Here is a 13341-nt window from a genome sequence, read left to right as displayed (position 1 = left end):
TGTTTCAGCTATCAACATTATTCTTGAATTTAAAACAATAGTTGTCCCATGCTCCAAGCATGTACACTATGTTTTCTAAACACTAGTCATGCCATACACCAAGTATGCATACTATGTTTGTCTATGATCTTTACTTTGTGAACTAGATCAATTGAACATAATCTTCAATGATTCTCTTTTCACACTCCCAAATCCTTATGCATCGATCCTCTTGTAATGATTATGCACAAAGTCAGAAAGACTTAACAACAATCATTACAGAGCATTCCAAAGGAGATCAAGTCCTTGGAACCATCCTTCTTGCATTAAGTTTCCTTAATCTTACACAGATTGAAAATTCTAACTTTGAAACATTTCCATATTCCATTTCGACTATCACTTCTGAACAAGAGTTGCCTCCTTACAGATTATGTCAATATGGTCCTTCTAGAAATATCACTATACTTCCAATTGTCCTTGAGAAACCAGTCTTTGGTAAACCTTAGATTGTCCTCGACAATTGTTTAATCCTTTTAGTCATATCCAGTTCTAAACCTTTTCCCTTCTTAATGCCCCAGGCATTTGGAAATTTTTAGAAATGATGAATATAGCACATGTAATCGATCCTATATCCGAAGCATATGGGACACGATTCATGATGTCTCACATAAAGACTAAACCAGTCTTTTTCTATAACATTTCCATTTCAATTTGCCAAGTTCTCATAATTCAGATTATGAAAAGGGATGCCGTAATCATAATTGAATTTAAGAACGCAAATCATGGACCCATATACAGAATTTCCTTATGTTGAGCCATTCCAACATGAAATTCATATATATCCTTGACTAAATGATTAAAACCTCACGATCTAAGCTTATAGATTTGAGATGAAGTATAATTTCCTCTCCCTTAATTATAGCAAAACAACTTTTTCCCAATTGAAACCTTTTGTTTTCTATAATTAACATTGCTAGCTTGCAATACTTATCGTAATTATCATGCTCCCACTAACATGATGATTATTAGCATAACACTTATGTTCCCATTAGCTTTGACATATACTCAGAAAGCTCGACTTCTAGAAATCAATACTTTATTGACTTTCTTACCAAAGTTCAGATTTCTGATACTAGATTGTTTTGATAAGACTTTATCAAAAACATACACCTTCCCTTAGATAGATCATGGGTGTGTCAAAACAATTTTAAGAACTATGAAAAGGGATGCCGTAATCATAGTCTTGATCGTTTTGACCTTTGCCATTTCTCACAAGTCCAAGTTAGTGTGCCGGTAAACCACACACGCTCCACTAACGACTTTGAGAATGCAAATATCACAATTGCTATCTAACTAAAATCTACTTAGTCAAAGTGTTTCCTCACCATCATTTTCATGAATCGGAGAGAAACCTTATGACACTTAGATTTAATGGTGTATGTGTTCTTATCCATGTGAATTGTCATAACCATAGTCACAAGACAAGGATAATGACAAATCCAAACTCATATGGACTGAACTCAATCTTAATTTGTTGCCACCTGGCAGCTCAAGGGCCTACCATTGCTTCCAAGTTGTTGTGCAACCAATTGAGAACTCTAAGAACTCATATGCAAAGCCAACTTTAATTGGAATAGGCACAGAATATGTCAACACGATAGGTTATAAACCTCAAGTCATGTGCTAGTGAAGAACTTTAGGTTTTATTCTTGATTAGTTCTTGAGAATTTCAAGACCTTTAAGACTCCCACTGTCCTCTTGACCTATAAGACTTCCTTGTCAAACATCCAAGAGATAGTGCGGATTCTAATCAAGACAAACACTTCACACAATTGGCCTTAGTTGGTCTTTGTTTTATCCAAAACATCACAACTTACCAATTTCAAATGTACAAGAGTAGAAAACTTTTACTCTTACATTTGATAAGTGTTTTAAACCTTCTCTAAGACATCTCACTCAAATTACAATCTTGGAGTATGACTCTAAGACTTGTATTGGAACGAAGTATGACTCATCTTCTTGATTTAACCATTTCAACAATTCAAGATCCCTTCTTCTTAGTCACAAGAATGAACTAAGACTTCCTTAGAGAACTAATTTTGATATGGTTTCTTAATCATTAAGATGATCACAAAACTGATACTAAAGTACTCTCCCATCTTTTCAGATTTGAGAAACTTTTATCCTTCTGCCTAACTTGATTCTTCTTATCTGCTCTGCCATGCATTGGAACCTTTTCCAATGTCTCAGAGTTACACTTAAGCTTGTAAGTATAATCATATTTACTGAGCTTTATTAAACTATGACGAATAGCCTTACATCTTTTATGGTGGACTTAATCAGTGTACATGACTATGTACTCGATCCCTTAGTCCATTACTTGACTCACACATCCATGTGAACAAGTAATTAGTCTTAATTTTTCCAATACTTGAAAGTTCTCATTCATCATGCTATACAACTTGCATGATTCCAAGTCCTGGTCCAATTAAGACTTTGGATGATGAGAGTCTTTCCTTATTTGGTAAATTTAGACATTACCACAAATGAAGGAATCAATTTCATATTTCCACTCTTGCTATTAATGGAATCATATAAGCAACAATTTTTTTTTCAAATGCCATTGTAAGGATATTTAAAATAAATAAAATCAAAAATTTTCTTTTATTTTAAAACTATGTGGAAAAACTTATCCTTACAATCCATATGAAAACTTGTTGTTATCTATTCCTAAGCAATATCTCATAACTCCTAAGAAGTAGCTCAAGAATCCGATTTTCAAACTACGCGATAGAAATCCATCTACGCGATCAGATTCAGCATATTCTTTCTTTAAGTTCCTTTACTTTTCTTTGATTCTTAAAACATTACCATGTGACCCAGTCACATCATGTATCAGGAATAGAAACTTAACAGAGTTAGATTAGTGGACTTTTACCTGAAGTAGAGTCAATCTTATTGACTTTAACATCCTTAGGTAAATTAGGCAGCTTCGCAAATAATGACCCTTTCTTTGGCAATATAAACATATGGACCCTTTGATAATGGTACACGGGACTATCACAGACTTAGCTTTTCTCTTTGCCATTTGTTCAACCTAGTTGACTATGGTCAATCCCTTTCCTTGGGAAGAGAATGTTCTTTTTTTTTTTCTGTATTTCCAGTGTCACCATTGTCAATGTCCATAAAGTTTCAGGAAGTTGACCTTAACAATAGATAAGATCATTAAGGGTCTTGTCATAGTCTATTTCATAGGTGTCCTAAAGGAACTCACTATGTGACTTAGAAAGTGATTGAACCACCAACTTTCTCAAGACTTTGACACCCAACTCTCCCGGCTTGTCAATATGTGACTACATCTCCAAGATGTGATCACACCTAGACCTTGTCTTGCCAATAGGGTTCGAGTGACCTTAAATTTTTCAAGAACTTGTGGGGTAGGGAGAATAATTTGGAGGAGGTGAAAGAAGTATGATATCCATGGGACATCATCTTCATTAGGAATGCTTGTTTCAATAGATTTGGGAAGATCATAAATGTCTAAAACAGACATGTTTTGGGAGATATTCAAGATAGTTGATCTTAAAGTCCTTAATATGACACCCAATATGAAAATATTAAGGCTAGGACCCAACAAACTATTTTATAACTTAGAAGAGGTATGCCGTAATCCAAGCTATAAAACAATTTGAAGGTAGGTGAATGACGATTCACCAATTTCCACCAAGATAAACGAAATGTATTATTACGTTTTAATTGGTTTTGAAACTCCTAGATCTTTTGAGATTCATTGAACTGTTCAATGGCATGTTTCAATCTCGAGTTTGCCCTTCAGGTTTTGTGACTGGGATGCCGAGGATCACAAAACAAGGTGTGAAGTAACCATGCAAATTACTTGGTACCCTTAAGTGTTTACCCCTCAATCGATGTGCCGGTTAACCACACACGCTCCATCGATACTATGATAAACATTAAGTTACCCTTTGCCTACCTTGTTAAATACGAGTTAGTGTGGCAGTTAACCACACACGCTCCACTAACCGACTTAAACAAAGTGCAAAGTGTAATTTCATGGATTAGCACCTTCTTCACATTTTCCTAAGTAACTAAGATTGGGTATTATTTTGAGTTTAGTTACTTAGTATTTATCATTAATACTTTTAATGAAGGGAGAATTATAGTCCTGTCAAACCCGTTCGGCTAACGACCCTCCACCAGTCAAGCAAGCGGTGGGTGAGAGTGGACACCCATTAAGTTGCCATTTTATAGGCAACAACCTTATACCCACCTTATAGACCGGCTTCGTGAATGAGGCGTACTAGCGGTAAAACCGACTTTACTCTTATACATATATATATATATATATATATATATATATATATATATATATATATATATATATATATTATTACCTTATAATATTATAAAGTATAAGGGTTGAATTTTAACTTTTAAAATTCTAAGGGCTAACTTGGAATTAAAGTATTCATAAGAGAAAACTTTACAAATTCCAAAACTTGAGGGCAAGTTTTGAAACTATTCAAAACTAATTAATTCCATAACTTATGTATTTAAAGTAGTTTTAATCCAAAAAACTCTTCAAGTTCCATAACTTGTGGACAAATTATGGAAGACTTTAAACTAATAAAGAATTAATCTTTTCTTTATTTTATAACTTATGGAATTAATTAAGGTTACATATTTTATTTATTTATTTATTAATGAAGTGACTCTTGAACCTCCATAACTTAAGGACAAGACTCTTCATCTTTTGTAACCATTGCCATCTTTTATGAGTTTTATGAGTCTTTAATGTGACTCTTCATGTAACTTAAGGATAAGTTACACAAACACATTTTATACTCAACTCTTAGATTAATTTGGATTGAAAACAACTTTTTCACTCAACTTTTCTATTAATCTAAGCAACTCATAAGAACAAGATAATTCAAATCAAACTTTTTCATGTAATTAGTCTAACCTTTAAACTAATACAAAACATGAATCTATTGACAATTATCTTTGAGAATGGATTAGCATGAACATTACCACATTAAAAATAAGTTTATAAGTTCAAAAACAACTTAGGGTAATGTTCCTAGTCCATTTCTAGCCAAAAACCTCGAAGATATGCTGTCTGGAGTCCAACTCGTCGAGTGCATGAACACAACTCGGCGAGTTGGATGCATTTTGCCTTGGACTCGTCGAGTCCCTTCATGGACTCGGCGAGTCAGCTGGGCTGACAGCATCAAAACTCGATTTTTCAGCTTCTATTGCAGGTATAACAAGAAAAAAAACCTGGCTCTGATACCACTGTTGGGTTATGAGCATTCTAACACTCCTAAGTGTACATGCAACCCTAAATACCTTGGATCTATGTTTTTCTCTATTATACATGCAAATATGAATATCCAAGGTATTATCCTAATCTAGCATACAAAATAATGGATATAACAAGATAGAATACATACCTCTTTGATAGTGCTTGTCTTCATGAAGCTTGAGTGCCTAGTGCCCCAAGTGTGACACCTCAAATGGTTCACACAACACCATAAGCACTTGGAATAACTTAGAGAGAAATTAGAACACTTCATGAAATCGTCTAGCCCTCATACACAGACATAGTGTTAGTTACGATTTCTTGAGCCATGGGTTTCTTTTATATGGTGGCTATTAGGGTTACACCATGTAACTCATGACTTTACCCATTCCTTATGCTCCATGGATTTTAACCTCCATGGAGTATCCATGGGTCACCCCATGGACTTAGTCCAACATAAGGAATCTTGGATCACAAGCCCACATATATAAGAATGAATGATTTACACAATCAACCCATATATTTAATTAGTCTTCTTTTGATCACTTAATTAATTCTAGATTAATTCTTGATCAATACTAATTAAATAATCTCATTATTCTTATTATTAATATACTAGAACTTATAATATATTAATAACCGTAAGTGTCTTATTTCTCTCATTATAGTCTATCCAAGTGCATGATGCCATGCAACCCAAATGGACCATGCCGGGTCGGGTCAAGTCTTACCAATTATAGTTATGGACTTAGACATTAATCCAACACCTTTTAGCCCAATATACAAGATATGGATGATTTACATAATCAACCCATATATTTAATTAGTTACCTTTTGATCACTTAATTAATTCTAAATTAATTCTTGATCAAACTAATCAAATAATATTATTAATATATTAGAACTTATAATATATTAATAATCTCCAAGTGTTATTTCTCTCATTTAGTCTATCCAATTGCATGGTGCCATGCAACCCAAATGGACCATGCCGGGTCGGGTCAAGTACATACCAGAAATAGTTATGGACTTAGACACCTTATCCAACAACAATAACATATAAACACATATTGGGCTTTGTCCACTGCCTCGGAACGAAGTTCGGAAACTGCATCGGGCCGAATTCTGGAAACTAACCAGGGCCTTGCCCTCTGCATCAGACCGAAGTCTGGAAACTGCATCGGACCGAAGTCCGGAACTGACTGGGACCTTGTCCCCTGCATTGGACCGGAGTCCAGAACTAACTGTGTCGGACCGAAGTCCGAAAATTGTCTAAGCATAACATAAACATATCAATTAGCATGAATCACATAAACTGCATACTGCTTCGGGCCGTAGCCCGGAACACATAACACATAAATCCTGTCTGAGCCACAAAGGCATCAAACATACTGAAACTACATCGGAGCGAAGTCCGGGAAACTACTAATAGCTAAACGGGCCGACATTGTGGCCTAAGACCTGTTCCTACTGGAAGGAAACTCACCTCGTACACTGGCTGCTAAAAGAACTTCTTTGGAAACCGACTGCTGCTGCTCCGGTATCTCCCCGGCTACAATTTCCATAAATACACTCAATCAGTTACTGATAACTGTACTGAGGTTATAATGACTATTTTACCCCTGGTCAAAGTCAACCTCCAGTTGACCGGACTCGCCGAGTCTGAGGAATTACTCGCCGAGTCTGAGGAACTACTCGTCGAGTTCTGTCGAGCAGATTCGATACAACTACATTCGAATCCGCTCTATGGTTCCTAACTCGTGGATCATAAATTTTGGAACCATCTGAACACGTCAAGTTGCAAACTTTATGTGTAACTACGAAGGAATGAAGCCTTCCTACTCAAACACAACTTTACTCGGGAAAACTTCTCCGACTCGCCGAGTGGCTCATACAACTCGTCGAGTTCTAAGGCAAACTTCATCGGACTTCGCGAGTTGTTCTTCCAACTCGTCGAGTTGACGGCTAACTTCATATAACTCGCCGAGTTGTCATGTGGACTCCCCGAGTTCATTCAACCCTTTTTTCCATACAGGTCCGATCTGATCCATGCAGCTACTACATATCATGGATCTAGACTTCTAGGGCATGTTTTTCACATAAAGTTGCTAACTTTACGTGCATGCATGGATTTAAAGGCTTCATATGACCAAAATAAGCTCTTAATGAGGTTCTAGGCTCAATGGGGACTTTAATCACAACTAAACCCAAAATTTTATACTTCTAGCATGCCATGAGTGTCCAGATCTGAGATATAACCCGGCCACAAGGCCTATTCATAAGGGATTTGGGGTTTTTGGGCTTAGAAACCACAATTTAGGAACAACATAGATCTATATGATCAATCAGAAAGGTATATAATTTAATACCAGAAAAGATGATCAATAGAGTGTGTATTTTGGATCTACTTCCCCTTCCTTGAACTCTCCAACTTTCTCATTCTCCTTCTTACTCCAAAGATGCCTTCACAAGCAATAAACACACACACACTCACTAAGAAATGACTAAGGTTTGATAAGGAATGCGCTGAGGGTGATGGAGGCTGAGATGGGGGCTATACGGATGTTTAAATAGGTTGCAAGCCCTAAGAATTAGGGTCTCCTCCTGATTGGCCTACTCATCGTGTCCACGCGTGGACTCGCTGAGTAGATCACTTAAACCCCGTATCCAACTCGACATCTACTCGGCGAGTTAGGGCTACAACTCGCCGAGTAGCTCTTTCTAAAAGAACATTTAATCAAAATAAATACGTACCAGGAATGGGGCGTTACAGCTTCACCTGTGATGTTCTCCGGTTTTAAAGCTTTCTGTTGTGCTCCTTGATTGGTATGGACAGGTGTAAATGAATGGACATAGTTAATGACTTTACTCGGCGTCCCGAGTACTTTTTTGACTGAGGACATCTACTAATACATTGGCCTTGCTTGGGTGATAACAAATCTCGCATTCGTAATCATTTAGTAGCTCTGCTCATCGTTGTTGCCTCATGTTGATTTCCTTTTGGTTGAAGATATGTTGAAGACTCTGATGGTCCATGAAGATTGTTCACTTCGTACCATAAAGGTAGTGTCTCCAGATCTTGAGAGAAAATACTACTAATCGTAGTTTGAGGTTACATGTGGTATAGTTTACTTTTTGGTACTTAAGATTTCTCGAGGCATAGGAAATGATTTTTCCTCATTGCATAAGAAAACAACCTAGCCCTTTCTTGGACACAACGCAGTAAACCACAAAATCTTCCATCTGTACCAGGGACAAGACAGGGGTGTTGCATAGGGTTTACTTTATTATCTGGAAAGCAGCTTCTTGTTTCTCCTCCCATTTGAAGGTTACACCTTTCTGAGTCAAGGTGGTGAGCAGCTTCACGATTCTGGAAAAGTTTTGTATGAACCTTCTGTAGTAGCCAGCAAAGCCTAATAATTGATGAATTTCCGTTAGGGTTCTTGTTGGATATGGTGTCTAAGCCCATAACTATAATTGGGATGTACTTGACCCGATAGTAGCATGGTCCTTTTGGGTTACCTTTGGATACAAGATTTTAGCTAATCCTACTATAGAATCAGTTGACCACAAAGTGGATCATTAATGTATCTCACACAAGTAGACCGGATATTGTCTTTGCAACGTGCTTATGTGCTAGGTACCAAGCTGTAAAGTATCGCACTTGACCAAAGTGAAAAAAATTCTCAAATATTTAAAGTAAAGTAAACCGTTAGGCCTCTGGTACCCTGCGGGAAAACATTTCAGCCTTCATGTAACGTCCAAAAATTTTCAAACAATTTAAACTTTTAAAAAACATCCCCGATTTCATTAATTCATTACAAAAAGGTTTTCAATACATTTATTATCAGAGTATTCCCAGAACGATATCATAAAACAAGAACATGAGGAGTCGTACGATCACGCCTTCGCCTTGCCACGGTCTCCTGAAGTACCTGAAACATTAAACCGCAACTGTAAGCCCGAAAGCTTAGTGAGATACCCCCAAAATACAAACTGACTGACTCTACTCGTTGAGTCAACCCGCTGACTTGTCGAGTCCCTATACTCATAAACTCCCATATCGCGACCCAACTCGCCGAGTCACCCCAAGACTCGCCGCGTCCAAAAACTCTGAGTCACCTCCTACTCAACTCACCGGTTCACAACTCAACCAAAAAGGTTAGGACCCCATGACCAGACTCGCTGAGTCCAAGGCAATCTTCAACAGACTCACCGAGTTGTTCTTCCAACTCGTCGAGTTCTTGCCTATCTTCATCCAACTCGCTGAGTTCACCCATGTGACTAGTCGAGTACCTGTAGTTATTAATCCATACAGTGGCTTTCCAAGCCATGCAGGGGCTCCAATCCATAGATCCACTCCGCAACAACCCATCAATCACGTATAGTTGCAAACTTTACGTGAATCCAAAGAGATTTAAGCATAATACACTCTTGGGCTAAGGCTTGGGACAAAAGAACTTCACCTACATCTCTTGATCATAGACTTTATGGCTCCTAGGGTCATTATACGCCTAGATTTGAGGTAGCAACCTCAAATCTTACACCAAACTCGAGATCAACCTCATTTATGCCCCAAAAACCCCATAATTGATAAATCTAGATGCGCAAAAGCTGAAGAACAGATCTATTACCTCCAATGCAAGTTCCCAGTGAAGAATGAACCAAATCTCTACAAAGCCCCTTACTCCAACCTTCTTAATCTTCAAAGATCTCTTCACCAAGTACTTATCAAAGTGCCAAATACTCTCTAATGCTCTCACAAACGGATTTAGGGTTTCTGGACTTCAAAAGGGGCTAAGGGGACTGGGGGAGGGTATTAACTCCTTTCAATAGGGTGCAACCCCGAAAATTAGGGTTTTTCTCTCTTCAGCACGAACTCGCCGAGTCCAGCCACCGACTTGCTGAGTTGGCCACTTTATACAAGACCAGAATCGCGACTCAACTCGCCGAGTCCACCCACGGACTCGCCGAGTTGAACATCCTTATTTACACTTTGAACCTTGAACTTGCGCTCCTGAACTCGGGATGTTACAATTCTCCCCCACTTAAATTAGGCTTCATCCTCGAAGGTTGCGGCAACACAATTCCAGAAACTACTCTTGCAATGCACCTCCTGACATTAACCGATCCAGGTTTCTCCAATCACTACAACCGAAACCCTATAAACCCAACCCCTCCCTTGCAGTATCCTTACATCTACCTTAAGCTGGCCACTGACTTCTTCCTCAGATAACATCAATTATCAACCCAGTCCCACCAGATGATAGTTCAAGCAATCCAATTCACCACAATCATTTGGCTATGACAAGCTAGATATCACCTTGATCCACTGAGGTCTGACCCGGTACCAGTTGCTGGGACTCATCCCGCTTCCCTTTCCGAATCCAATTCGTTCCTTCCCGAGCTGACAGGATGACACATCCTTCAGCTCCTGAGCGCTCCCATGAGCTTCCCTATGCAATCACGTACACATGTTGTACTTGATCCAACATCCTCGGGCTGGAAAACCCGGCACACTAACGATACTTTAACCATCCCCAAGGATGAATTACCGCTACATACAACTTCCTGATCACAACCATACTGGAAAATCCAAGGCTCCCTCCTTGCATCCCCTCCGAACTCTTCTGGTTCTACACTACCAGAATCCTTCTGCAACCTCAACAGACACTCAACCCGGATCAATTTCCATACCACTGGTACAATCCCAGTACTTAATACAAATAGCTGAAGCACTATCGATAATCCACTTACACCCCTTCCTCCCCTTTTGGAGTACCCGTGCTCCTTACGGAGCTACATGCCTTTCCTTTCTAGGAAATCCACTCAACAACCCTTACCGTACCTGCACGTGCCACTGCGCTACACTTCATTCTACATTATCCATGTAGGGAAACTGTTATTCTCGCACTTCCATATACCCTGAATCTGCGCAAGGACTCTTGGGTCCATGCACTCCTTTCCAATAACATGATCAATGCTTGGGGCCAGACCATATCAATTATCATCCCCTGGTGACGCTTTATCCTCATTCTCCTCGTACCGACCCACTAACACATACAAAGTCTTCAGCATAATTGGACCGCCTTACCAGGCCTTCAGTCTATCTGGACCATTCTTGGAACCTTCATCATACATGGACCGCCCTCCTGGGCCTTCAGCTTGTCTGGACCGTTACCCTCCCCCCCCCCCCCCCCGAGCCTTCGGTCTGACTAGTACGCCTTCCAGCCTTCAGTCTGTTCGGACCGCTCAAAACTGTCTTACGTCACCCTGAACCATTCTTTCCGGGAATCTCTCCCCTACTTACTGTTCTATCCTTCTTAGGGTTCCAAACTCTTACTCCATTCCATATCCTCAAATGCCAGCCTAACCTCAGGCCCAACCTCGGTCAGTATCCCGCCCCAACCGTCTGCCACCTACCCATACCAGCCCATGCTCTTGGCTGACTGAAACGCTGATGAAATCCATACAGCTAATCAACCTCAAATACTTGTCGATCCTCCTGAGAATTTTCCAATTCTCCCCAATTAGAGGACTGACTACCAACCACCGGTGCCCCAATTGGCATCGCGCATCTCGAACTCTAAAGGAGTTCGACTCCCCGCCGAACACTTCTCAAAATACAATTGCTATACCCGACAACAAGACCATACGATCAAAATTTGACCATCAATTCCTTGGATGCTAACTGATTTCAACCCCTAACTACCGACCCCACAATAATACCATAAACTCGAAAGATCGAATAGATACAATACCATAAATTACGCGAACAAGACTAGCAGATATAATACAACCATAAGGTTCCAAGATATCAAGAAGGAAGCATGCCCACAGCTTCATCCGGCTCTGCCCCGACCTCCTCTGCTCTAAGCTGAAAAGCATGCCCCTGAGCCCTCGGGGGGCTCTACTCCACCCTGACCTCCACCTGTAATCCTCAAAGTGGTCGGTGCTGGAGCCTGCACCTATCCTGTAGTAAGCTTTGGACAGTTGGCCCTCATGTGACCAACCTGATGACACTGATAGCAAATCCTCATATCCTGGATTGGGGCTGTCTGACGGAAATCTTTTACATAATGCCCCTCTCTCCTGCACTTGCGGCACGCACCACCGGACCTACAAACTCCAGTGGGACCCTTCCCACACTTCCCACAAGTGCGGCTGCTCTTATCTTCCAACCTAGTATCTACAGTCATGGACCGTTTCAGCGCCTGCTAACACTGTGACAGGGCGTGCCTCTGCTCCCTCAACTATAACTCAATTTCCAAGTCACGCTGCCGAGCGGCCTCCTGCAACTCCAGCAAGGTCTCGCACCTCTGCATAGACACAAAATAATTGATATCCCTCTTGAGCATACTCATATATCGGGACATCTGAGCCTACTCTGAAGCAAACTTCGGGAAAAACATCGCCCTCTTAGTGAACATCCTCGTGATCTCCATCACCGACTCAGGATCCTACTTTAGTTCTAAGAACTCTTGAGCCGACCTCTCCTTCTCAACCCATGGAACATAACGGGTACTGAACATCTCCCGGAACTAATCCCACGAAACCGCAGCCCGCTGCGCATCCGAATATGACCCCGTGGCCAATCACCGCCAATCCTTCGCCCTGAGCCTCAACAGGTTCAGAGCACACCTCACTCTCTGATCAGCAGGGCATGAACATGTGAAGAAACATCCCTCTACATCCGAAAACCATCGCATAGCAACAATCAGATCCTGAACTCCATCAAAAGTAGGGGGCTTTGTATTGTCGAAGTCCCGATACTGAAAACGTCTACTGGCTCCTCCCTTGGCACTGCTACAGCCACTATAGCTGCTGTGGCAGCCGTCTCTGTAAGAGTTACATAGCGCTCATCAAAATACTCGACCATGGTGGTCTTGATCGACCCAAACAGTTTCAGCAGCTCGGCCCGGAACATAGCAACAACCTCATCATGCAGGATCACATGAATCCTAGCGTCCAACTCATCTGTGCTCATCTGACCGATAACCTCGAGTGGTGTTGATCCACCCTGAGCGCCCTCTCCTGCTCCC

The sequence above is a fragment of the Lactuca saligna genome, chromosome 4, assembly GCF_052625555.1.
Source record: "Lactuca saligna cultivar CGN05327 chromosome 4, ASM5262555v1, whole genome shotgun sequence".
In the NCBI taxonomy this organism is placed as follows: domain Eukaryota; kingdom Viridiplantae; phylum Streptophyta; class Magnoliopsida; order Asterales; family Asteraceae; genus Lactuca; species Lactuca saligna.
The sequence above is the reverse complement of the archived record's forward strand: the minus strand, read 5'-3'. Positions refer to the sequence as shown.